Here is a 27304-nt window from a genome sequence, read left to right as displayed (position 1 = left end):
CCAACAGCCTAGATAATGACAAAACAGCCCTTTTAGTTTATTTATTGCAGTCATTCAGTTCCTCTTCTTCAACTCTTTAATTTCACCTTACACAAGAAGATCTCAATTGCAGAGTAAAGAACACTGTTGCACTGTGTCCTTCCCACTTTCTCCCCAGCACACTCATCAATCACAGAGCTGTGGGCTTGCCTGGAAGCTGTGCCATCCTGCTAGGTTTAATTAAGTAGCCTTAAAGTAAGTGGCCAATCAATATTGATTCATGTGGGTCTCACTGCACTAAGTCATCACAGTGTCTGAAGGCACTGCTGATGTGAATCTAATACCCTGGCTTGGCCTGTCCACATTCATGTCAAATGAAGATTAAGAGTGAAAAAAAATCACTCACTGAGATATTTTCTCCTCCATAAGGTGCATCTGACTGAATACAGAGCAGAATCCCTTCCTTTGCAGAACTCTACAAGTATTTCCCAGCCTATTTACTTGGCATTTAATTCCCCTGCACAGGACTAGAATTTTGTACTGCCACTTAAAATGTCTTGACCGTCATTTCCTGAAGTTTGGATTTGAAGCTGATAGATACTAATTAAATCTGACCATAACCTGCACAACACACAGCTTGCAATGAGGCCTGGAAATTGCTGTATGATAGTTATGATAAAATATCATCACAATAAAATCTTCTTTATCCACTTCAAAATACAACTGTTAGCAATCAATTGAAAGGCATTATTACTGACACTTGCATATCAATATCTAAATTAAATTGATCTAACTCTGAGGAACCTGCTCTGATTTCCTAGCACTTCAAGCAAGTTTCTCTCTTCTCTAAAGGGAAGTAAAGGTTTAATTGTCCCATCTCCATAGGTGATTTTTCTACCACAGCCTAACTAGCTGACATGGGCCATGAAGACTAGGATCTATTTTAAAGCCTCTCAGTTATCACCTGATAAGTGCATAATCTATTTTTACTCCCCACCAGACCACCCCAAAGACTGCTCAAGTCTGAAGCTCTACTTTAAAATTACTGCACACTTGTACAGCCAATTATACCACACCTTGATGGGGTCCTGCAGCTTCATAACAGTGAAACAGAGTTGAAGACAGAGTGCCAATTTACAAACTAAACTCAAGTTTTATACATCAGTAAACCCATGACCAAAGTGGACTATAACATAAAACCCTGACAAAAAAGTAATTACAACATAAGCAGTGAAATAAGGCATTTTTATTATCAATCCCAAATCAGGTCTCTCCTAGAAACACATTTAATCCCACAGCCTCTGATTGTACTTGTATTACCTTTTCTATCTAATGTTTAAAAAGAAATATTTGACTTAGGGATGTATAGAGCTTATTTAGTTCTTTTGCTACCCCTTTCTTTCAGCAGCAATGAAAATCTGCAGTGCTGTGCTGCTTGCTACAGGTTGTAGATGTGAGTTTGCAGCTTGTACAGTCACACTCACTGTGTTTACTATGCAAAACAGTTATAACAGTATGTGGCAATGAGAAGCCCTAATTTTTGTGGAATTGAATGATTCGTATAAATTTTACTTCTGAATTGCTCTGGAAACTTGAAATTGTCACATAATTAAGAAAGCCATTCAGATGTCTTTCCAGTCTTTCATTTTCTGGCTTTGATGCATTTGCCACTGGGGTTTTCACAGAATATTCAGCTTTCCAGATGGTTTCGTTTACATTTCTGAGTTTGCCATGGTGTGCAGCTTGGGTCTCAATTGCAGGTCACACCTAACGAGGGGACATCTAGAAAATGAAAAATTCCTAGCACCTCTGTGGTTAGCCCTGCTGAATAATTGCTGCAGTAGCTGAATTTTGCTGTACAGATGTTGGTAATTTGCTATTGAAAACCACCAGTATCAAACTGTCAGAGTCAAGAAATGGCTTTAATTATTTCCTCCCTGGAGCAGTAATAGCCATTATTTGAGCACTGCCAAAGCTGGAATGTGTTTGTGTGGGTGATTTCTTAGCACATGGAGTGCAGGCAGCTTTACCTGCACTTGCCAGCCCTTTGCTCCCTCCTCGTGGAAGGAGATTGCTTCAGTCAGGGCCAGATCATCTGGAGACCACCACGAGCTTTCCTCCTTTTCCCTGGCCACCAAAGACTAACATTGTTTTTCTGCTTCATTGAGTCCTGAAAATTGAAGATAAATCAGACAGAAAGCCCTTAGAACTAAGGGTAAGAGGAAAAATTTTCTCTGGGAGGGAATAATTAAACAAAAATATCAGAAGCTATGGGAAATTTGATGAGAAATTGTACTGAGAGAGAAGGTGAGGCCAGCAGGGCTACTGCAGCAGTCTCCTCCTCACTCTGCATTAGCATTGCCCGGGCTCTCCCTTCTTGCAGCATTGGGCACAAACAAAATTATAGTCAAAACCACACAGCTTAAACAAATATATTAAAATTCAGGAGCAGGTCAAAATATTTTTACTATTTTTCAGCAATTTCAACATTATTCTCTTCCCTTCATCAAACAGACCCAAACCTCAGAAAAATTAAAAACTGATGTTAATGTGAACATTTCCACAGGAGCCTGCAAGGGGCTTTGGCTTGTGCTTCAAAAGCACTAAAACCCCTCCAAAATAACTTCTGGGCTAGAATGTTGTATTCCTCCTTCCCATGCTGTATTGATTTGGGAAGACAATCTAACCTCTGTACCTCCAAAAGCTGTCTTGTCTCTGAAGTGGGATAAGCTTCTTCTCCCTAAATAATTTGAGGACTTTTTGTGTCTCAGACAGAGAAGTGCTGAAGCAAAGCTTTCCTGAAGCCTGGGGGAGTTTGTCTCTCAGAAGAGCAAGGAACACTGAGGGTGTTCCTGCAACATCCATGTGCTTGGCCAGCAAGGAGCTGCTGTTCCTTTGAAGTGCTCACTTTGGATATTTGTGCATCTGGAGACAGGGTGTGTTTTCCCACAGGCAGCAACCTTTGCCTCTGCTGCCTGCACAGCCCAGCCCAATGGCACATGGATGCTCTCTGGATTGCTCCAGAAGGGAGAAGCAAAACATGGCTTATGAAAAAAGAAGGAACATGATAAGGAAAACCAGTCTAATGAAATATACTAGAAATACTTGCCAGCTTAAAAGTTTTTAAGTTGTTAAGAGCTCACCTTTAAGTCATGAGCACGTTTACTTTTAATTTATCTAATGTTTTTAAGTACCAGCAAGGAAGAGGTAAAGAATGTTTTAGCTACACATGGATTTTTCTAGATTTTTTAAAATTTCCTTTCTTTTTAGGTCAGCAATAAAATTTAAAAAGCTGGGGGAGGAAGAGAAACATACTTTAAAACATGCAGTTCAGAAGGGAGGGAAAACGGGATTTCTTTGCATCCCAGTGAAGTCAAGACTAGCAAGGTTTGCTGAGTTTGAGAGGAATTAAGATATTTTATCAACCCAACTTGTGCAGTGAATATTTCTGTGAGGTGATCACTTCTAATTGCTGCTGCTGTTGTCACAGGACAGCAGAGACAACCAGCACCATCTGTCAGCAGCACAGGCTGACTGACATCAGTGAAAGAGATTCCAATGCTGCCCAATAGAGGCTGATGATCAATAGCTATTAAAGCTCTTCCGCTCTCCCTGCATGACAACCAAGAGCATAAACAATAATGAGTTCTGAAAAGCTCCCCGGTGTCTCTGCATGGGCAGGAGATGTTCTGAGTGCAACAGGAACTCCTTGTGTGTGGCACATCTTAACCACAAAACTGATACCTACGGACAGAGTCTGGTGTCAGCAACATCCAGCTCACAGCTGAAACTATTTTGGAGTTTTGTTAAGAATGACAACATTTGATGAATGGAGATTAATGATTAAAATGCTTCAGCCTTTCTAAGTCCTCACACAATGTGATGGCAAATAAGTCTTCAAAGAGATTTATTTTTGTTCCTAGCAGCTGGATATCTAGAGCCTGCCGTTCCTGAGGGAGTCCCAGAGACCCACTTGATGATGGGAGTGTTTCACAGCTGTAAGAGACTGGGATTGTTAAACAATGACTCGAGCTGGAACGTATTTTAGTGACCAGACTCTGCAAACCCTGAGGTCCCTAATTGTCTGCAGGCAGCCTGCTTATCACTGCAAACCTGGAGCTCCCATCTTGTAACATGAGGCACTGAAAGCCTGCCTTGAACATGGAATTCAATTACAAGGAAATTACTCCAGGAAAAAAACCCAACAAGAACACAACTTCCCACCTCATTTTTCTGCTGTCAGAGAGGCAAGTGGGCTGGGGGCTCGCTGACATCAGGAAGATGGATCCTCATTTACACTTCCACAGGAAAGCTGCTGTGAAAATTAATTGTTTTCCTTACCTACAGACAACACTTATTTACAAGGCAATTACTCCATTACAAACACTTCCATTTTGAGTTTGAATGGAAATTCAACATGGACAATGCCAGAGGAACATTTGGGAAGTCACAATGACAGAAGCAAAGCTTTTGTAAAGCACATTATAAGCCACATTTAAAAATCACTTTGAAACACTCATCAAAGATTTAATTATGGGCTCTGTATTACCAGGCCTTGATTATTTCTGCAAAATATGCTACATTAACTTACACATGACGGAAATGCAGATTTAAATAGCTTTAAAGTATTATAATTAAAATTAAATCACCATAAACAAAATTAATGAATAACATTTTCTGGTTCATAGCCCTAGTTTTTAGTGAATTTGCTCACTAGCTGATTAGAATGCCAAAAGTGGTCATTTTCTATCATGTAATCAAAATCTAACTATGCAAAATTCCAGTACAGCCTCGAAATAAAAATCTTACAATCCATTTTATTTGGATAGAAAATAAATACATCAATACCGATTTTTAGGAGGCAACAAAAATCCTTATTAAATCTGGCATCTTTCTAAAATTTCTAAAAATTACCTAAGACAGTTTCCTAGATTTCTTGTTTAATTTGGTTGTAATTCTGTAGCAAGATATTCTGGGGGATATTTTCACCTTAAATGCATTTGCCTTAAAAAACCTAATTTTATTCCTGTTTCAGGCAGTGACAAAAATACAATTAATCTACAAAAGAAATAGCTACAATTCCCCTTGAAAATTTATCTTTTTTACAACATCACATCTAATTGCCACGTGATAAAACCTGGTGTGACACTTTGGGTCAAAGTGAAACAGCATTCTGTATGATAATAATGAATTATTATTCCCCTGTTTTGACATGTTTTAGTGCTATGCATGTTTTTTTTAGTTATTTCTGTCTTGCCTCAGTCCCATAGAGCAATCTGACACAAAACAATTCAAGTTCTGCTTTGGCTTTTTTGCTTCCCCAGAAATACAGATTATTTGGGATGTCTGCCTGACTGTACAAAGAATAATTTGCTTGTACAGTGCCAGTAATTTCCAAGCACCCATCACATTTTAAAGGCAGAAATATTGAAGGGTTTTGGATTTTTAAAAATGCCAATAGTGACAATTTTGAAGCCATTAGGTCTGTATCACCTATGCAGAAATCAGACTGCTGTGTCTGATTCAGTGTGCATGTTCACAGGGGAAGAGCAACTGAGGGAATATGGAGAAACTTCAGCTCTGAAGGAAGATCAATGTGTCAAGAATTACCTGAGCAAAATAACAGAGAATAAAAAAGCTTTTCCTATGAAAGAGGGAAGATACTTCAAATGAAACCCACAAATTAAAAATGCTACTGCTTATTTCCATGGAATAAGTGGAATCCCTCATAGCACTCTATGCACTTTAAACATATTTACAATACAGGGATATGCCAGGGGAGAAAATGACTGGTCCCATTTCTCCAGGGACAATGCTGAATCAAGGTTTCTCCCTAAAAATATCTTAAATTCCTCAGAAAAAATATCACACTTATGTCTTTTCTGCAGTAATCTGACACAGTTCTTTCCTGTGTATTTCTTGAAAGAACAGTCAGGGAACCTCTCTTCCTAGCTGGGAGTGAAGCCGCCACCTTCTCAAGAGACTGACACACAAGGCCTTGACTTCCATAAGAATGAAAACCAACAAAAACCTCACCCACCTGAGGGGATGGAGAAATGGGGGAGCTTTTTTCCCCCTGTGGGTGACTCATTACTGCAAGTTCCAGTGACTGCTGGCCTTCAGGTGGCTTTTCCCCCCAAGTGTTTAAGTAGAAATAGATGTAGATAATGATGGATTTAATTACCACCTGAAGCTCTTACCAGATCGGGTCTAGAGGGAAGTAGATTTCAGTGTGTCCTCAGCTGTGGAATGAGAGACAGGTGCAGGCTAAAAAAAAAAAAAGGCCTGTTCTAATCACTCCTCTTCAATGCAGCTGGTTTAACAAGAGCACAGAGGCTTTTTGGGACCATGCTTGGAAAATGGGAATTTTCATCTCTTTGCTCTTAACGTACTGTGCAGAAAGGTCACTTGTTCTGGCAGTGGCTAATGTGTGACATCTGAGCAGCCCCTTAGCAGGGTAAATTGCTGCAGTTCAGAGGTATAAATAGCCCCAGCAGCACTCACCAGCCAAGGAGCCGCTCAAAACCGCTCCTGATTAATTTCCTGTTACCGGGTTGGTCTCCCAAAGCCTCTAGAGAACTTCCTGGCAGCGCAGTGAAACCCCATTTGCAGAGTGGCATTTCCACAGCCTTGCCTGTGGTTGCCAAGCCAACACTTGATGCCTCCTATTGATCCCATTCCCCCACCTCTGCCGGCGGCCTTGGCAGGGAGCCACCTCAGGAACCTTCCCAGTGCAATCTGGTCTGGCCCCATGCACACGAGCTGTGGCTTTCACGCCTCCTGTCCACCATCTGGGTCTGTCCAGCCGGGGAGTCCTCTCCATGTGTGTGGAAGGATTTTGTGCCCTTCTTCCTCTGGCATGTAGGGCTGCAGGACACAAACATCCTTCCCTTCCAAGTGTACACGTGTGGCTCTTAACTCTTAAGGGATTTCTTGTTCAACAGCATCTGAGTGACCAACAAGCATTGACTAAAAGCCCCTGTTCAAGTGGAGCATTTTTTTGGTAATTTGGCTTTAATACTGTTGTAGCACACATGGCACTTACTGTCACAAGACTGATTCACTAAAAGCAGTTGCAGAAATAGGTATTTGAGCAGCAGAACCCAAAATTCACACAGCAAACCTTGGAGTAGGGTGTTTTTTCTATAAAAGGTCGTAATATCAAAGTTATGAGCTCCATTGTTCTGACACCCTCATGAGTTCTGATGAAGTATAACTCAACTCACTGAAGCTCCTGATGGAGAATTCCTGCTGTCCTCAGGACAGGCCAGTGCCAGTGAGTGATGTATCCATGTGTATCCTGTATCCATGAGTACAGCTGAGACTTTACTTCAAGCTATGGAAAATGGAAGCAGCTGGAAGGCAGAGGGACAGAAGATTCTTTCAGGGCTCCTCTCCTGAGTCCTAGTGACCAGCCCCAGGCTGGCCAATGCAGGTGGGCCAGGAGCAGGACCCTGAGTCAGTGGTTTAGGCACAGTCCGTGCCACCCCTCTGCTTCCTGGCTGTTAGTTCAGCATCAGTGCCCAGAAAAGCAAATGGCAGAGACATGGGTAAGAGGGCAAAAAGGAGAAGACAGCATTTTATGTCCAATTTTGGGCCACAAAGTGATAGTGTGGAGATGGAAAAGCGTTCACGTCCCAACCTGCCTGTATTCCATCTGTTTGCAACAAGATACTCAGTCCCTGTGTAAAGCAGAGGGAAAAGGGATGGGTTTGTTTTTTTCTTACACACTCATGTAGATTGTGAAAGGAGGAAACCAAGCAAGCCAAAATTAAATATAATTTTCTCTTTTTCCCCATAGACTCAGTCTGGATGGATGCCAAACCACATTTTGGAGGGGTGAGAAAGGCCCAACATCTGCTTCTGGTGTAACTGTTTGTATCTTCACTCTAAGAAAATTAGGTTTGAAATAATCTCAAATTGTCTGACACCTGTATCCTATTAGAAGTGACACATGGAAACACCTTCAGCGTACTGAATTTAGCACCGTGTCAACAGTTTAAAGTGAACAGGAAAAAAAAATGGTAAAACTCATTGCTTCCCAGTTTCTGCTGGAGCAGACCTTGTGTCATTGCACAGGATCCTACTGCAAGCTGGATCCATAAGTGTAATGGGGTTTGAAGCAGTAATTATAATCTGGTTTGTATCCCTGGCTGGAGCTGGAATTAAATTCAGCAAGGCACCTCAAGGTGACTGGGGGATTTTGAGCTCAGTGCAGGCACACCTGTGGGCTGGGTGCCAGCCAGCACGTAGGACATGGACACACAGCAATTCCAGGGACATTTTTTCCTGCAGCTCACAAGACTAGCAAGTAGAGATGGATTTTTAACTCTCTTCCCAAGCCTATGTAACCTCCCACTTGCAAATCCCTCGCTTTTAGGAACAGATCTCATGACCTTTTCCCAGATAACACACTGACAGTAAGATCCAAGTTATTCTGAGAAGGACATTTGTTAAAATTCATAAAACTTTATGACTGCTATAAAATTTATACTACCTAAAAATACAGTATCCATTACAAAGACAAATGTCTTCTCATTTATTTTTAAACATGCTCCTTGGAGAACTTTGAATCGATTTGTTTTGAGACTGTTTTTCATGATAGTCTGGGAGAAAAGGTAACTGTTAACTTTCTAAATAGTATTGTTTTTCAAATTTGCATCTTCAAGGAGCAATATCTAGAGTCAAGAACACAGGACATACTGCATTTCAGCATGACTTATGGCATGCTAATAAAAAACATCTTAAAAATAGAAAAATGGCAATAATGGAAAGACAGACAAATAACATTGAACCATTTCCTAAGGGAAAAGTGTGCATACAAGACCCTGTAATAGGAAAAGTGTCAAGTACAATTTAGGCTCATTTTTTGCCCCAGGACAAGCCAAATGCACTTTCTGGATGGTGTGGAACTCGTGACACTAAACAAAGGATAACATGCAATATTTTACATGCAAACATAGCTGAAAAAGGAGAGGTTACATTTATTCTAAGGGCACTTCACAGAAATTTCAAGCCTACTTAGATTTGTTAATAATAGGAGCTGAGTCACTTCTGATTTATTGATTTAACATGACATACGCTGCTAAGGTCAAAGTCTCCTAAAATGCTTTAAGATTGGTTGTTGACCATTTTCTTACCTCATACATGAAAGCTGCCTTACAGCTTCCTTCATAGATGGTCCCAACACATGGAAACACAACCATCAACACTTTCTGATTTATGTAAATGTTATTCAGTTCATCTTCCTAAAAAATCATTGGCCTGGAAAAATAAAAGGGTTGTTCACTTAATATTTTCAGTGGAAAATGTTTATGACAATATGATTATGGAGAAAAATGCAAGCCGACCAAACTATAATAATATATAAATGGACATTTTCAATGCTATGGATATGGGTTGTTTTTATCTAATTTGCTTTCAGGAAGGCTCAAATGAAAGCAACCAATCCTATTCACTAACTCAGTAAACTTGTGGTGTCACTCAGAGGAATGCAAGCTTGAATTCCAATTGAGCTGGAATTTCAAGAGTGGTTCCTGGAGTTCCTTTGGTGAATAATCATGTCTGAGTAGGGCTGTGCTCTGCCAGCCAAGCTCATGCTTGGTTTCCACAGAATAAATTCAGTGTACATTTATCTGGCAGAAGTTACTCAGCCATTTTGAGCAACTCGACCGCAATGTGTTATCACCAACAGAGATTTTTCTCCACTGAACATGCAAATGCAACTTTCTTCTGAGAAAATGTGGTTTTGTTGCTCTCAGACACAATTTGAGGAAGGATCACTCATATGCTGACAACATGACTAAACATTGACATTGGTGTTATTTGGATAGCAGTCCCATAACATACTGCATCTATCAAACAATTACCTTGTCACTAGCTCTTTAAAGTCCAGAAATATGGAAGTGCACAAGCATTTGTTGATCCATGTCATTCCCCACACCGATAACTTACAGCTGGAAACCAACAGCTTAATTTCTACCTAGTTGGGCCACAAGACCTTCTGAGAATTCCCTGTGCAGAGGAAATCCAGACTCCTGAAAGTGTTTCTTGGCTGATTCTCTGGGCTTCCGGTAGATTTTTATTGCAGTCTAACTGGGATGGCATCCCTTAACCTGTAATGCTGGAGTTATTCTGAATTTGGTTATTGGTTTCTGCTGAAACAGGACTGAACTTCATGTATTTTTCCTCACAGAGAATGGCTGGTTTTGTACTATGATTACAAAGTCTTTATCATTCTTCATAAAGAGATGAGAAAGAGAAATCCATTGATGACATGAAACTTATTTCTTGACTTCTATTCTTTCCTTTTTAAAATGGCAACTGTTTGGAACCAGGCTCCTGTTCCTCAGTAATCTAAAAGCAGCCAGTGTCAACTTGTCATTCTAGCAGGAACAGTTACAGCCAACATATCAGAAACCACATAATGTCATTTGCTCGATTATGGTGTGTTTGGACAGGAACTGTGAAGTTGCCATTTTTCACAGTTTTTAAGATTTATGAAGAAAACCCCACAATTTTAATGTTTTCATTACCGCATCATTTTTCTAGTGACTTGCCCAGATTTGCTAACAGAAATAACAAGACCCCCTGAAGTCTGCCATCTTACTTTTCCAAGAGTGCAAAGGCACACAGACGGGGGCTGTGTCAGCCCTAACAACACCAGCAATCTCAAACATTGCAGAGATCTCACTAAACCGAAATTAGACACGCTCTCAAACATCATCAGTGACAAAACTGCTCCAGGGCCATCCCTGCCTGCAGCAGCCTGTTGGATCATACCTGGAGATAAGGGATAGACATTATCAGTGGCTTGGCCAAGTGCTGCTGGTGCAGTGCTCAAGGTCACTGCCAAGCCCACCCTGCACGTGCTGGGTGATGAACGGCCGTGCTCAGCCGTGCTGATGGGCCCATCCTTCTCATAGGCAGTGACCAGCTGGCAGCAGGGCTGCTTCATCTTCCCTCTGCTCAGGGGGGAAAAGAAAAGGAAAAGAAAAAGCCCACTATTAGAAAAAGATTTATCAGCAAACATAGCAGAGCCATGCTTGACCTCCATATCTTCTCTTGTTTCCCAAAGGCAGCACATGTAAGATATTTCCTGTCTTTCATGTCCCTGACTGGAATGCATCATGAAGTCCAAATTTGCAACCTGCTGTCTGTTTTAGTCATTAGGCATGACTTTCTTTGTCTCTTGATATGAACTGCAGCCAACTGTTCACTGTTGTAATAATGCATAATTTCTTCAGTATTGCCCCTTCTCCTTGACAAATAAACAAAAAATGCAGCCAGGCTAAAAGCTGCAGTTCAGTCATCAGCCGAGGCTGCTGTGTCTTACAGTACCTTATTCCCACATCAGTATACTACACCCTGCTCTAGCTCACCAAAACCTCAGTCACAGCAGCCTCCACCTGTTATTCAGGGGCCAAAATTTAAAAGTTAATGAACAATGATTAAAAGTAGCTATTAAACTTCAAACAAGCTCATCTGACATCACGAAAGATGGAGTTTACTGGCTGCAGGTTGGTTCTACATTCACTCACCTGTCCACAACATCCAAGCATTGTGAACTATTATTTTTTAAAATTATATCCACTCTGCAGAGACATACCCCAGGTATTATCTTTGCCAGCTGTGCGTTTGGAATAGAGTTTTCAAAACAGTTACTCAGTATTTCAACCTTTGAACACCTTCAAAATCAACTGAAGACAATTTTAAGAACATTAAAATATACATTGCCTGTAAAAGGCAGGTCTGGTTATGCTTTGATGGCCACAAGTGATCCACAGGTACTGGTTATGTCTTTGCTCCACTAATTTTATATATACATATATTTAGTAAATGTGTTCAAAATGAAAGAAACTCCTGACTGTATCTATAACAAGCCTTCTACAGGACAGAAAGGAAGAACTAAAATAGGTGCACATGACAAACTAATACCTGATTTGAAAACCAGATGAGAGGGATCTCACCCTCACAAAAAGTGATCTGTGGGGCTGCTCTGCCATCCTAACAATAAAAGTTTACTCCATGAGGAGCAAAATCAGTAGAACTTGATATCCTGCTAATTTGTGTCCCCTAAGTCTCCTTCCAGTGCCCTAAGCCATCTGCTGTCCATGGGAACGCGTGGATACCTGCAGTGGTCAGAGTGGAGCTGGGGCCATGGGCTGGCCCAGCAGCTGCCATAAGGTCACACGTGGGGTAACTGATGGGTTGTGCTGTGTGTCAGCATGGGCACCAACAGAATCCTTTCCTTCCGTCCAGCTCCCAGTGCTCCTAGCCATCACAGGCAATTAAGGTGATTAAATCCCATCTCAGCTGAAATTGCTGAGCCCTTTCCAAGGTTATGAAGGGGACACTGCCCAGCAGAGTGAGGTCAGAGCACAGCAGGCTGCCCTGGTAGGTTATGAGCGCCCATTCCTCTCATTCAGCACAAATACTAAACCTCACAATGAGAAAGAAGTAAAACAGCCTTTGCCTGTGTTTCACAAACAGTTCTGCAGCTGCTTTTTAAATTATAAGACAATTAAATGGGTTTTTTTGTATCATAATTTCATATCACTGCAAGCAAGTTGAAAAGACCTGAAGGCCAACTCATACATTCATCTCCAAACGCAATTGAGCTATTTATCCATGTCCCTCCTCTGAGTGAAAACTCACGAACAGGCTTTGTTCTTCTCAATGGTTTGGAATTTCAAGGCAGAAATAGACTCTCTGCCAGTTTTCTCCTTGTTCAGTTAAAAATGTTGGTCTGAAGGGAGGAAAAACACTGAATTCAGTTCTTCTACAACAGCAGCTTCACTCTTTCCCTTTTAGGAAAAGCTGCAGGATCCCAGATGTGAGTCACCTCTTTGGAAGAAAAGGATGGAATATTACAAATATTTTTGCTAAGGGGCTTCACCAAGAGGTAGGAGACTCTAATGAAAAATATCTGGCCATGCCATGCATCTCCCAGCTCACTATTTCCAGTCTTTGCCTGACCATACCCATTTACTTTGGAAGCTGTGAGCTCTGGTGGAGTAGGGATGCTCAGGCAATTTGTACCTTTGTGTTCACAGATGCAGACCACACTGAGCAGTTCAGACCCTCAGCTCCAGATCACAGGCTGATAGCCTAAATCATTAAGTCAGGAATTACTTTCCTTATAGCTTGAAGTAGCTTGAAGGCTCCCATTACCTGTTTTAGTTCTGGATTTTCTCATTAAACAGATCCTAAAAAGATCAGTTTGGGGAAGCTTTCATAGTGAGAATTACAAATAGCTTTCCAGCAAGAAGATCTTTGCTAGGAGGCATTTTCCTTGAGTTCAGTCCGTTATATATGTCTGAATGCAGCCAGCAGAAGAATAAGATCTGCCTGACTGACACACAAGCTAGGCTATCTCATTACCAAAAATTATTTACCTACTGAATGGCTCATGGAAACCTGTGCTCCTACCAGCCATAGGAGTTAGTTTTACAGCTTTATGTGTGGTTAATAAAACCCAAAGAACCCCCATATCTTCAGACTGTATGACAAACCATTGTCATAGACAGAGATGCAACTACAAACTTATGTATTTTTGAGCCAACGTAATGCCTATCTTCCATAAATTACCTAACTCATACCAGTTACTTATTGTCCACAGAGTACAGCCAATTTGATAAACGAAAAAGTACTTTCTGTTTTCATCACTGAGAGAAATACAACTGGGAGCCAAAGTATTTCTGAGCCAAAGTAATGCCTATCTTCCATAAATTACCTAACTCATACCAGTTACTTAGTGTCCACAGAGTACAGCCAATTTGATAAAGGAAAAAGTACTTTCTGTTTTCATCACTGAGAGAAATACAACTGGGCTGAGGGGCAAACCAGACTGGCACATGAAAAATCCCTGTTAGGAAAAGCACTACTGGCCTGACTGCACCTCCCATGGGATTCAGTCAAGTGCCTGTAACCATGAGATTGGCACTGCTTAAATTCACAGCTTTCCAGAAGGATGAAGCTTGCTCCCTATCCATCTTTGCCACCATCTAAAGAATTAAGAGAGTGGCTGGTGATGAAGAGCACATCAATCATATTTATTGTGACAACCATGACTGTTATAAAACAGACACTTCTACAGCACATGCTAACCTCCCCCATGCTTTTTTTCCCTCTTTATTAAAAACTTGTTGCACATTCAGTTCAGGTCACCTGGGAGAGATGCCTAGAAAAGTGCTGACTGCAGGAACAAACCCATTTCAGGAGTTGCCCACAACACACTATTTGCAGGCATGGATCTAGGTGTAGTGCTGTTCCCACTGCTGCACTCAGGCTGTTATTTCTTAAAGAATGGCTTTGAACAGTCTTCAGGAAAAACCAGTTGTTAGAAAAACAGCTAACAGAGATATATCTTTGATTTAACTCAGTATTTGGTTCATCTGAATCTTTATCCTTTATGGTGGAATGGCTAAGCAGAGGGAGCAGTTGGGAAATTTCTGAACCAAGGTCAACTCAAGCACAGTCAATAAGAAATTACTGTCAAAGCTTATATTCAAAGTTTTCAAACGGGCTAAGAAAAGAACACAGAAGAAATGTCTGTGGGCTGAAAAAAATGAGAAGGCTTCAAACAAGGTAGTTTGAACTGACACACAAACTCTTTTCCTGAAAACATCTTCTTCCTGGACACTATGAGGAGTAATGCTGCCTGGAAAAGGCTCACACACCTTTGTTCAAGCAGACAACCGCACAAGAATGGCTGTAGATGCTCCTTACCTTCCCTGGCTAAAAATGCACCCTGGCTTGATTTGTTTCCTATGCTCAAAAGCTGCACTGGGAAAGAACAGGACAATCTTGCTAAAAAATTCAAGTGAAAATAGGGTTTTCATGAAATCTTCATGAAAAAAAATTTCTTCATGAAACAAGGACTCACCAGTAAACATTTTAGATGTACCTTGCCACCGAGGAAACTGGAGAGGACTCTGACAGATCATGAGGAAGAAATGAAGAAAAATGAGTCTCTAGACATTACATCCATGTTATATATACATCCATGTTATTATACCCTTGTGTAGAGACAGAGAATCAGAGGCCTAAAGTAAATATTTGAGTCATCTGATTCACATGCTATAGCCACAACTCATTAGATATCTGCTAATTACAGCTTTGAAAGATGCCATGGAGTGACACAAGGCAGCCCTAGATGTATTTAGTTAGTTTTACAACTGAGGAGTGTAACAAACCCTTGGGTTCTTTCCTACAGTCAACAGCTCCAACAAAGAGCTCTCCATTAATTGCAACCACATCTTGTCTATTTTAATGTATGAGGAACACTACAGTCCTTATAAAAACCATAAAACAGCCATTGTCATTTAGGGATGCTATTACTCAAGGCCTTCTCAAGTGCTTCCCCTTCTCAGCTCCCTTGCCTAGCTCTCAGCCCCTGGTTTTTAACTGAAAGCAGCATGGCCATGTGCAGCCCTTGCAGAAAGCTCAGGATTTTGATTTTAGTGCAGGAAACACTCAGCTGTGATCCCTCTTGCAAAGGGGAGGCCCTGAAGTGTTTGCAGGCATTCTCAGCAATGTTAATGATAAAAAGAATCAATCTGACAAAAAGAACTCAAAATACCCACTTGTCATGGTTTGAGCCTGGCACAGAGCCAGTGCCCCCCATGAAAATGCCTCACCCTGGTGTCTGCTGTGAGATGTGACCAGGAATAAGCAAAACAGGCTCCAACTTAAACATAAAGAACACTTTATTACCTAAAACTACAGGAAAAATAGGGAAAGACTATAAGGAAAAGAAAAAAAAAAAAAAATTTGAAAACCTTACAAAAACCACTTTTCCTCCTCCCCACTCCCTGACTTTCCCAATCCAATACATTCTCTCAAAAACACCAACTGCCCAGCCCGGCACGACACTTTAGTATACTCAAACTGCAGTTCATGAAGAGGAAAGGAGTCCTTCTTGTTCCATAGGCTTCTGGAAACACACTGAAACCTCGGATGCTTCCTTGTCACTTCGGCACCGCCCGGGGAAAAAAAAAAGTCCTTTTGCCGCTTGTGACATGTTCCTTCCATGCTCAGTGCTCTCACCACCGAGACATGGCCAGAGCTGCTTTTAGGGTGGTCTTTCAAGGATGCCTTGTCTCACTCCAAAAAGGCACAGTCTCTGCTTTTGGGACAACTGTCCCCCCCATATTTTTCCAACCCCCTGGGGCCGGGGGGTCCTCACGAATGAACCCTCCTGGTTTTGAGGCACTGCCTCCCCCTAAATGCAGTCTGTGTCACAGGAACAACTGAGTCCATGGCTACAAGAAAAAGTCCAGCCAAAAGGCCACTCCAAATCATCTCTCCCCATCCAATCATCTCCACAATCTCCGGGCCAAAAGTCCTTATCTCATCTCATCTCTCATCTCCCTTCTTATTCAGCTTCGAGGAGGATTAGCATTTTTGCAAGGCCCCAATCATGCAAGAAAGGGTTAAAAGTTTTCAGTCTCTGCTGTCGGTCCCGGAGCGACTCCCACGCACGCTGCCCACACGCTGCCGCTCCGGCCGGGCAGTCTCCCTCCTTCTCCTCCTGGCTGGCTGCTCTCCTGGGGGGGGGGGGGGGGGCTGGCTGCCCGATGTCTCGATGTCTCTTGGGGCTCCCCCACCCTTCCATCCTTGAGAGCCCCCTCAACCCCCACCTCTGTCCAGGCCCCAGGCCTACCGCATGGCTGGCCCCTCCCCCGCCCAGCAGCAGCAGGCCGGGCGGGGGAGAGAGATCTGAACTCCTCGCTGCGATGTCCAAAAGAGGAAGTGCCAAGGGCAGTGCCTTGCTTTTAACCCCTGTGTATTCTCGGAGGTGTGTCCAAACCCCACTGGCTACACCAGGTGTCAGTATGAAACCCAAAACCTTCATTGGTTTGACCACAGCTTCCCAGAATTCCCACTCCTTCCTGGTCAAACCATGACACCACTTTGTTCTGAAAGGACCTTTCATACTTTACTTCCACTTTTGGAAAATCAGTGCAGCAAGCAGAAGAGAAGCTGAATTCTTTTGGCACTATCCCAAACAGGTTATTTCTGGGATCCTGGAATGCTTAGACTCAAGATTAAGAAAAGCTTTCCAAGGGTTAAGGTTAAGGGTGCTAATGAAGAGAAGGGCTGTCATTATGTAAGGACAATTTAGATAAGCCTCTGTTAGGAATATTAATGTAAAGATTCTCCTTTGAGGCAGAAGCATAGATTAAATGATACCCTAAGATATTCTGGCTGTTTCTGGATGCTCTACAACTCTGAAGCACCCCCCTTCCAAGCTGCCACCCTGTATTTTAACAGCCTTCTGTATAATTTTTTAACTCCTTTACAATTCTCCCAGGAGCTCTGCACAGGCATACTTGCAAGCCCTGAAGAAGTCTGAAAACTCGGTTACTTAATTATAACAAAAGCAAAAAGAAAATAAAAAACCCAAACCCCAAATGGGATTGTTATCTCATCAAGAAGTAAAAATTGAGGCAGAAGACACAATGATAAAAGAAGATACCAGAGCCCCAGCAGTAAAAATTATGAGTTACAAGAGCGATATAAATCCTGTTAGCAGGTTGGCAGAAACCTGACATTTCCAATTCTCCATAAAGCTGTTATACACATCTACTGAACTACAAAATTAAGACTAGTTCTGCCAGTTTGAGTCATGGCCAATTCAGGCAAGTTGCAAAGCTGACCTCTTTTTGAGTCCATGTTAGACACCCTCACTCTGCAGCAGCTAATTTAGTGCTGCAATAGATAAGCTTTGAAGAATTACTCTGAAGCATTTCTCAAGGTGTCTAGAAAACAGTTAAGTGTTGGAGGATAACTTTGGAGTGCCTTAACTTCTTTTCTTCCCCCTGTCGACAAATAAAATAGGAATTTCTTAGATTCACTGCTTCAGGCTTGTAGTTTGAGATGTGCTTCTGAGCATTGTCATTGCAGCCCACAGCCAGGTCACCAGTTAGCAGAAACATAGAGCAGAGAGCCACAAGGGACCCTGGATAGTCCTTTCCCCTGCCCAAAAGATCCAGCATACAGGAAGAGGATGGCTGAGTAGGGCAAGCCAGCAATAGCATGGTTCATCCATGTGGTTTTATGGGGCAGTTAACTTTTATTACCTGGTAATTACTGAGGAAGGCTTCAGACAAGCTGACTCTACAGCCCACATGGCAGCAGACTTGTGTGGGCAGCCAGCTCACAAAAATCATGCTGCAAGACTAATGTTTCAGAGGGGAAAGTCAGTCCAGTAGGAAAGCCAAGTTCAAGAAGACAAGTTTAGCCATATTTCAATAGTACTAGAAAAGAATTCCAAATACCAACTCTTAAGTTAAAACAAAAAAAAAAAAGGAAGAAATTGGAAAAGGTAGCTGAAGAATAAGAAGTTAAAAGGTACAACAACAAAAGGTATGAAATATCTTAAAAATAAAAAAGGCTGGCGGGCAGGGGTCAGATGACAAAAAAAGTGTTTGTGAACAGAAAGGCAAAGAGCTTTAAAGTTGAAGTGGGCAGGCTAAGCTCCATGCTGCAGAGCAGACACTTGTTTATGGCATCACCCCTGAAGTGGGTACAAGGAGGAGTGAAGAAGAGGGAAGAGAAGGCCTTAGGAGAGGTAAAATAATAAATCCTGAACATGCTCATTTTTCAAAGAAGCACCACCACAATCCAGGGGTACAAAGGCCGTACCATTTCCTCCTCCTTGACTGTTCCCTGCTGTGGTACTTTTCTTCACACAGTTAGTATGTGTGAGCAGAGCACATCAATACTTGTAAAATCAGTGCCTCTGTAGAGGCACTGAATGTTTGTGAAATGAGCACTCTGGTGAACATCAGGCTGCTTTTTCTGAGCTAATACCAGTTAACAGGTTTTGATCCTCTGTACCTGTTTTAAACTTTATTTAAATCTTAAACCCAAAAAGATATCAAACAGTCCTGAACCACGTGATAAACATATGCCAAAGTCATATAATTTCCAATCTCTTCTGTTCATTCTTTGCAATAAAAAGCAAAAATTACAGCTGATTTACTGTGCAGTCAAACATTGGGAGAGTACATGAACATGTGGGATCAGTTTAGGTCAGGATCAAAACCCCATAATTTAGCTGAGAGCAGCTTCCAAACTAAGCTCATATTTTTTCAGACTATATTTATAGTGCAGTTACTATGTGCCAGTACATCATTAAATGTCCTAAGAACTAAACCCACCCTATTCTTTATGGAGAGGGTTTTTCCTCTTAAGTCAGAAATACACATTTCAGTGGAATTCTGAAGGAACCAGCAGCACTCACAGCATTCTGCCCCATCCATCTCCAGTCCTGATGGCTGCTAAGCTGTCTGCAGCCTTTTCTTGTTGCTGGTAAGAGCTCACAGTCTCCTGTTCTCACTTCCTAACATGCACCTTGGCCTGGTTAGAATCACTGCTCCCCTTGGCCAGTTTGAATTGGGAAGTAGAGCTGGCAAAAAAGCAAAAGAGATTTGGAATGAATATGAGTGTCTGGTTCTACCAGCAGCACATCACCCTCGAGGAGGCTGTAGAGAAGAGGGAGTGATAAGTTACAAAGGCAGAAAAAATTACAAAAATAGAAAACAAAAAATCTCAGAAGCTGAACAGTGCAGCTCTGAACATTCATGCTGTTGTCCAGTCCACTGCCCAGAATTCTGGATGGGGAGAGAGAGGACTGACTCCCCTTTCCACCACTACATTTGTGATACAGAGCTCTCTGGTGGGCTGCTCTGCCTGCATGGCACAGATAATGATGCAATTGTCAAACCTCCTGCCTCCTGCTCTGTGTGCTCAGCCACACGGTCCTGGCTCAGAGCCTGATTATTTCCAACCCTGCTGCATTAAAGCTGCAAACTGAGAGGAACATTGTACAGGAGACAAATTGGCCATGCATCAGAGATCTCAGTTTAATGCTCTTGCTAGAGGAATGGTGTGTTTTGATGAATGTTCAGAGCTGAAAACTTTGCCTTATCACACAGAAGTTGCTGTCTGCAGGGAGAGGCAGGGGGAGAGTAATGCTGCCTGGAAAAGCAGCCAGCTGACTCCGTATCTCTCCCAAACAACACTGGGACGTGCTGAGCTCAGGAAGCAGTGGGAGAAGAAGAAAATCATGTCCCAGACTAAATCAAGAGTCACTTTGCTTTGCAGAGTCCACAGCTGCTGCAACATCCACAAACACAAAACACCAGCTGAAAATGAACTATTGCAAGACTTCCTTTTCTTTTTTTTCCCTTCTTTTTTCTTTCTTTTCTTTTCTCACTTGAATGTGTGCAGAAGATACAGTCTGAGTATTAAATGTTCTAAGAAGAAAATGACAGCCCCAGCAACAAATACTCTGGGATTTATGGAGCCAGTGCCCATACAGTGGCAGGAAATTTTGACAGGTTGCTGTCAGCATTCATGAAATGGTCTCAAACGTCTGACTGGAAAGCACTGCAATATTCAGAGGGATGGACTGAAAGGCAGCCAACATGGCAAACATCCTGGGTGTTTCTATGCCAATAGAAACCTTTTATCAAACTTTAACTAGTGATGTCAAAATATTTTTGGCTTGTAGTCCATGGAGTGGGCAACAAACAGATATACTTCACACTAACATGGTTGGTCTTAAGAGGTGAAGCACTCATCTGTTTTCAAATCATGTTTAAAATTTAAAAAAAATAATAACCTCAAACCCCAAAACAAGACAACACAAGAACAACCCCCCCCCAAAAAACCCTCATAACCTTTTCATATCTGTCCATGCTGTTGAAACATGTCAGCTTGCACATGGTTTTTCAGGACTTCTTATCTCTGATATTTCTCATGACATAATGCCTCCAGCACAGGCCTGCAAGGTAAAACACAGTTTTAAGCATAAATAACAAAACTGAGCCTTCCATCAACATGGATTTGTTGACAGGAGGAAGAAGGCTTGGACACAGAGATAATATTTGGGCTGAAAAGAAGTTCATATTGCTGTTGACACAGACAGCAAGGGGACAGCAATATTTTGGCTTCACAGAAATGAAAGAGAAGTAAGGACTAGATTTTTAGTTCCACTTTCAAACTCTGACTTCAGAACTAATAAAAAAATTATTAAAATTATTTTGTGAAGACAACCAAACCTACAGTCAAGCACAACCCTCTCAGCTCACTGATTAAAAGGGGCTGTACAGCTCTTCTGATAGCCCAGTCTTAGTGACATTCATGATGTCAGCAGATACTTTAGTGAATGTGGCTTTTCAACCTGAGCATTGAGAACACCAATAAATTAAATAAACTAAGTTTGCCAGTGATCCTATAGCACCTTCTTTTTCTTTTTATTAAAGCAGTCAGAAAGGCAAAAAAAAAAAAAATCAAACCCACAAATCTTCCACCATTTCACTACTGAGCTATAATACATTAAATCAGAGATATGAGTCAACAACATCATGCTGCTGGGAAAAATGGAAAAGCATTGTGGGATGAACAACCAAGTGTCATCTGTGGAACACATGGAGCAACACTGGCGCTCGGCGCGCTGGGGGGAAGCGGAGGGCTCGGCTGTGGGCACCACCATCCCAGGAGGATGTGGGCAGAACACAAAAATCCTGGAGAACAGGGACAAGGACAATGAGGTGCCTATTAGAGAAGACTTAGGGCTGCTTGCGTTGAAGAGCAGAACCCTAACCTCAATCCCCTTTGTGGCAGTGCTGGGACATGTGAGGAGCAGCTGGGAGGAAGGAAGGGTTTCCTTCACACCCCCAGTCCCTGGACAGCATTAAGCTCTCTGAGGAGCAGGAGCGTCAGAGACAAGACTGAAACAAGCACCCCTGCTGTGACTTTCAGTGTAGCAGGGATTATAAATTTGTGCAATGCAATTTGGCTAATTTCTGAGAAGTTCATCATGATCTTGCTGTGTGTGCTTGCTCTAAGTTTTCTTACCCCACTGGCAGAGTGAGAGTGCTCAGCTCCCCCTCCTGCGTCCACCTGGGCCTTCCTTCCAAGCTGCTCCACTTGGTTCTTCCTCCTTTCTGTTTACTGTTACTGGCTCATCAGTGGTTTGCCTGTCTTTCTCCTGAGCCTTTCCTCCTGGAAGCTGGAAAATGTGCTGGGTTCCCTTTGCTGGCTCAGAAACACTTCCCTTGGAGCAGCTAAAGAAACAGTAACAGCAGATAAAGTAACCCAGCAGTTTCCACAGACTGACCAGATTGCACAGAAGATGTGCTGCAAATTAAACAAACAATTCAGTGAAAATAAGTGGTAGGAACTGAAAAGTGCTTGAAAGGACAGCAGTGCTATTTTGAAATAATTATTGCTTTAATTTTTTAAATAACAACTTTGTACAGTAACAGTGAAATGCAAAGTTAAAATGCTTCCAAGCACCACTATCCATTTGAGGCAGCAGCATTCCCATTAGAAATTTTAAGCAGAGGGAGTGGGTATGGAGAGAAAGAGAAAAGTCTTTTTCAGAATTATGTGTTGATAAATCCAAAAATAGAAACATTTTCCAAACAAATTTTCTAGGCACAAGTATCCCAGTTTCCCAGCAACTCTGTCAGTGACTTAATGTTAACTTTGTGGGAAAGCAGCTCTGGACAAGAAGCTAAGAACTTTTTGGAATCTATTCATAACCCTGCATTTGCATTTGATAAATTGCTTCATTGTTATAACAACTCCCCTTCAACATGATGATTAATTCTTCTTGTTTTACACAAAAAATAACCATTTGGTTTAAAATACTCATCTTTCAGAATTTTCTCTATCATTGCATCAGAAGTTCTGTCAAAATGTTTCAAAACTTATAGAAAGTTGTTTAAGGTATTTTCCTCCCCTAAAACTTTCATGGGCTAAGTTTCCCTACATTTTATATAAAACTGTCTCTAATTTCTATAGCACAGTCTTAATAGGTTTAAAACAAAATGCTTAATTATCTACATAATGATTTAAAGCTAAAAGAAAGTGAGTTGTAACACTGTGGTAGCCATAAAAAGAAATACAAAATTTTGTCTGCTGTTTTCAATTAATATTCCAGATACTTGTCAATTCCCCAACTGCATTCACAATTTCTTGAAAGAATGGCACAGGATCCTAGTTTCTTCTAATTTATGCAGTCGTAATTTTTTTTTTACATAATGGAGTTATTCATACCAACATGAACAGGACCACACTCTGAGCAAGCTGGATCTTAAAAGTATTTCAACCCAGCTAATGCCAAGGTGAGGGTTTCTTTAGAACTTTTCCACAGAAATTCATCCAGCCAATTCCCCTTCCCTAGTTTCAGCAGCAAAGAGCTCCCCCAGCACACTCTGAGCTACCCAGACAAGCCAAGTGAGCACTCAAGTGCAGATCTGGTTTCTGCCAGCATCCAGCAGAGCTTTTACCATGGCACTCCTGGTGATGGGCACAACAGAGCCCAGCCCCAGGGTATCCAACAAAGAGTGGCCTCCTGAACCCTCCTGGGCAGAGCCATCCCAGCAGCTCCTTGGGAACTGGGTACACAGCAAGGACCCCCACCTGAGCTTGACAGACACCCAGCCCACACGTGCTTCAGATCCTCTACATTCATTTCTACTTAAAATACAGCTTTCCCCCAAGTAGTCTGTAAAATTTTTCTCTACTTAACCTCAAATTGCCTTTCTCCCCTGCTCATAAATGAAAAAAAAAAAAAAAAAGCTTGGCTTTGGCTTGTCCTGGAGCATCAAGAAGTAAAACCAGCTTTGAAACAACTGCAAAATGGCACAAGTTGGGTTTCAGTGGGACTTCTAATGTGCTGTGAATTACACTGGTGCTTAATTAAATTACCTTGCTGAGCCTGGGCCTAAATTAATGTGAGACACACTCCTCAGTGTTTATTTGGCTTGGGTAATTAAAGGAAGTAACAAAATGAGGGTTTAGAGCTAATGTAAATGAAAGTTTCAGTAATTAAGTATTTCTTCACTCAGGCACCTGGCACAGCCTGCTTGGTGAATATTGTGGCATAGAAATAGGTGAACAAAATTGTTGTGCTGCAATCCTCTGCTACACAAACCAAATGGGGCAATTCTTAAGAACCAATCTTACCTCATCCTCATCCATTTGTAAACTATTTCATTTCAAGCCATTAAATTATTTTCTGTGTCTCTTTTGTACCCCCTGGTTCTGGGTTCCATTGGAAGCCATCAAGTGGGAGCATAAGCTATTTACTTATTTACTTTAAGCCTGGAAAAATGAGGGAGACTTTGAAAAGGCTGGTGTCTTCTTGAGAAGTGGATGAAATTTCACACTGGTTCTTACTGAAACCAATTCACATATCCCAGGCCTTTGCTCTCCCTACCCCATCTCTCCCCTACCAACATAATTTGCCCATTTATGTTTTAGATCTGGTATAATAACTCCAACTCCCTAAAGACTCTGAACCCATTTCCACTCTGTAACATGAGGGCAACTCCCCCCAGGGCTGTGAAATGGCATTAGGGTAGTGGAGAATATGCTTTGCAGTATTAACATGAATTAAACTGGAATTGAAAATAAAGACCCCTGAACAGAGTTTCTTTTTGCAGCACTAATAAAATCTGCATTCTTGGCAGCAGCAGCCAAAATCTGGCTGGTGCACTGAAAGCAGAAACCCTTCCTCTGGCTGGTGTCGCCCCTTTCCTTCCCAGGGCTGCCAAGAACCACAGGTCGCTGCTGGAGGGAAACACCCATCAAGGTCTCTCTTAGTTTGGGGTCCCACCAGAATGAATATTAGCTCAGGGATGCCAATTCATCTGCCAATGTCCTCAGCTGATGGAAGAAATGGATTGGAACAGGAATGAGTGAATGGGGGGAAAAAAAATCCTCAAAGTTTTGAAGTTGTCAAAGGTTTTGTTTTGATGTGGAGTTCAAGGCTCCAATAAACCTTTCTGCAAGTTTAAATGAAACTGAAAATGTGATAAGCCAGACTCTGCTTTGCTGGAATAACCAAAATCTATGGACCACACTCATTTTTACTGAAGGAGACAGAGACAGTGTAGTAGCTTTCTTACACCAAGTTCTTATTGATGTTTCTTTGTTGTCACCTGCATTTATCATCCACTGTATACATGTAATTCTGAAATCCATCTCTTTTCAATGGCATCTCTTATGTTACTCTAGTGAGACACCTGTGAGGAATCCTGTAATGACCAGCTACATCCAGCAGCTCTTGTCTCCCATAGGACACAAAGAGGGATGATAAGCCATTTAAAGGGAGCCTTGAAACTCTGCAGCAGCAAGTCCTGAGAGGGGAAAAAGTACCTAATGATTTGAAGGGCTTCTCTTAAGTTTCCTGCAACATGGCATCAGCCTTCAGATGATCTGCTGGGAGCTCATCAGGCTCCCATGAGCATCATTACTCACAGCACTACACTGTTATGGTCTTCCTACAGCCAGCACAGGCAATGCCAGTAAATAAACTATGGAAGCCAAACCAGTATTCCTTCAAGATCTAGGAGAAATATTGCCACAGAGGGATCATTGTCTACTGCACCTCACTATTACAAAAGTTTCATTGGAAAAAACATAGATATTGAAGAGAAAGTTAAAAACAAACAAAGGGGACTCCAGGGCTGTTTCATCTGGATTGCTGTTTCTGGTATTCTGCTGTCAAGTCTCCTGTCACATCTGGAAACTTTTTAGAATTGTTAGAGTGATCTAACACCTTCTGCTAAACTTGAACTCTCTTCAGCCTGCAAACCACTCTGTACAGCCAGACCTGCCTGGTTTCCTCCTGTCCCAAGGAAAACTTACTGAATAGCTGGCCTTTCAATCTCATGGATATCCCCAGTGTCCACAGCCCTGCCATGCATTATCCCTTAGTCTCCCAGCCTAGCCGGTGGATACACTCAGGAATAAACCCACCCAGCTGAGTGGTCCCTTTTTAACTCTTTTGTTCAGGTGACATAACCAGGTTACCAATCAGTCACCTTTCTAAATGACAAATATCCTGTACTACAGTCAGGAAAAGTTTTTTTACATCTTTTACATCAGTGGATTTGAACCCCAGCCCTTTCAATCTCCCTTTTCAGGACATCAGCCTGTTAACTGACACAGAACTCTTCAGAACAACCTGAACAGCCTCCAGTCAGAAGAATGCTTTTGTTGCAAATAGTGTCAGAGATTTCTATAAACAAACCATTGCAAAGGACCACCCATGGGTGTGATCAGCTACTTCATTTTACCAAGTACTTTATCAGCGTCTGTCCCATATATAGCACTCCCAAGTGCTCCAGCTATTGCCATTCTCAACTGCACACTGAGAAATGAGTGCAGGAAATGGACTTAGCTGAGGCCACAAAACATTTATGTTAATACTAGTCTGCTAGATTACCATGTTTATTTAAAGTGGCATAATAGCCTACAGTTGGGAAAAAAACTCCCAAGTGTAGGGATTTCCCAGTGCTTTTGAGTTCTCAGTGCTTTCCCCTAGTGATTTAGATTTCTCATCAGCAAATAAAAAGATGAAACACTGTTCCATGTGGTACTCTCTTCAGTGCCAAAATGTGGGCAGTGTACTGGAGGGTTAACTCACATCACCTACTTCCCTTGGAAAATTAGTAGGCTGACCAGTAATCCTTAGTCTTTGGAGGCTTTAGGAATGTACAAATGACATTATTTGCAAATGTCTGTTTAGCTCATGCAGCTTTTGAGATATTTTTATATTTGCTACCCACTTTGGACATGTGAGTTATTCTCAGACTTCAATCAGGAAGCAGCTGGTCTGATCAATATATAAGCTTTTGTCCCACAGCTACTGGAGAAAACATGTTCTTGTCCAAGAAATTAAGCTCCTTGAGGTCAGGATTACAGAATTGTGTCCAGGAATCATTACCTGAACCCAAGAACACTAAACTTGACTACTTGCTATGAGATGCTGAGTTTTACAAATTAACGTGGGTCATGATCTGCCAAAGCCTTAATAAACTCCATTTATATGCATTATAAATTTCTTTCAGTCTTGTGGAAAAAATTACTTTTCCTGAAAAAAAAAACCCTCTAAAATACAAACTTTTAGTGACTCATACTTGCCAGCTGTATGAAAGCCCACCAAGGATATCACTCTAACCACAGAAATCACACTTTTGAACATCAATACCCTAACAAATCTCACATCAGAAAAATAAACCAATCCACCTAAAACTCGTGGATTTTGCTTTGAAATCCATTCCCCTGATCTGCCATGTTCATTTCTCTGAATGAGCTTCAATGTGAATGCAGCTTTTTTGCAAGTCAGAGAAAAATGGCACAGCCATACAGAAAAATGTTCCCCAAAGGCTCCCTTGTTGTGTGTAGGACATTAATAATGAGTTATCTCTACTGGTGGCATTTCAACATGACACACCCCAGTGTCACTCTCTGGCTTCCTGGGGATTTTTGCTTTGTTTTTATAGCCATAAAA

The 27304-nt window shown here is 41.7% G+C and overlaps 1 long non-coding RNA gene across 1 annotated transcript; it reads right to left on the bottom strand.

Moving 5' to 3' along the window:
- Positions 1-1979: 1979 nt before the first annotated feature.
- LOC135447450 (uncharacterized) lies at positions 1980-6102 on the bottom strand. Its single transcript, XR_010440134.1, has 3 exons — positions 6020-6102; positions 4204-4291; positions 1980-2149 (listed from the first exon to the last, which is right to left on the bottom strand). It is a non-coding gene; the product is annotated as an uncharacterized LOC135447450 (long non-coding RNA).
- Positions 6103-27304: the final 21202 nt, after the last annotated feature.

Source organism: Zonotrichia leucophrys, chromosome 4 (assembly GCF_028769735.1).
Source record: "Zonotrichia leucophrys gambelii isolate GWCS_2022_RI chromosome 4, RI_Zleu_2.0, whole genome shotgun sequence".
NCBI lineage: Eukaryota > Metazoa > Chordata > Aves > Passeriformes > Passerellidae > Zonotrichia > Zonotrichia leucophrys.
This window is presented reverse-complemented; position numbering and strand designations above follow the sequence as displayed.